This window comes from Habropoda laboriosa, unplaced genomic scaffold (assembly GCF_001263275.1).
Source record: "Habropoda laboriosa isolate 0110345459 unplaced genomic scaffold, ASM126327v1 scaffold33, whole genome shotgun sequence".
NCBI classification, from domain to species: Eukaryota; Metazoa; Arthropoda; class Insecta; order Hymenoptera; family Apidae; genus Habropoda; species Habropoda laboriosa.
In genome coordinates, this window is record NW_017100187.1 from 2,530,201 (window position 1) to 2,530,443 (window position 243).

Below are 243 nucleotides of genomic sequence, written 5' to 3' on the forward strand. Positions count from 1 at the left end.
CCGGACACGTGGTCAAATATACCAGAATTTCTTCTTTTTTTTTTAATATTTCACGTTTCTTGCCATTTGTCCAGGTTCTACTCTCTTCAACACTGCCCTTTCCATATTTTTGCATAGTGAAAATTGTTCAGAGAGTCACGTGTCACGACCTAAGCAGTTTTAGAGAAATCCTAGCCTAGCTCGACAACTTGAAACGAATCGACAAGAATCCCTAGGATTAACTATAATATATACACACGTTAT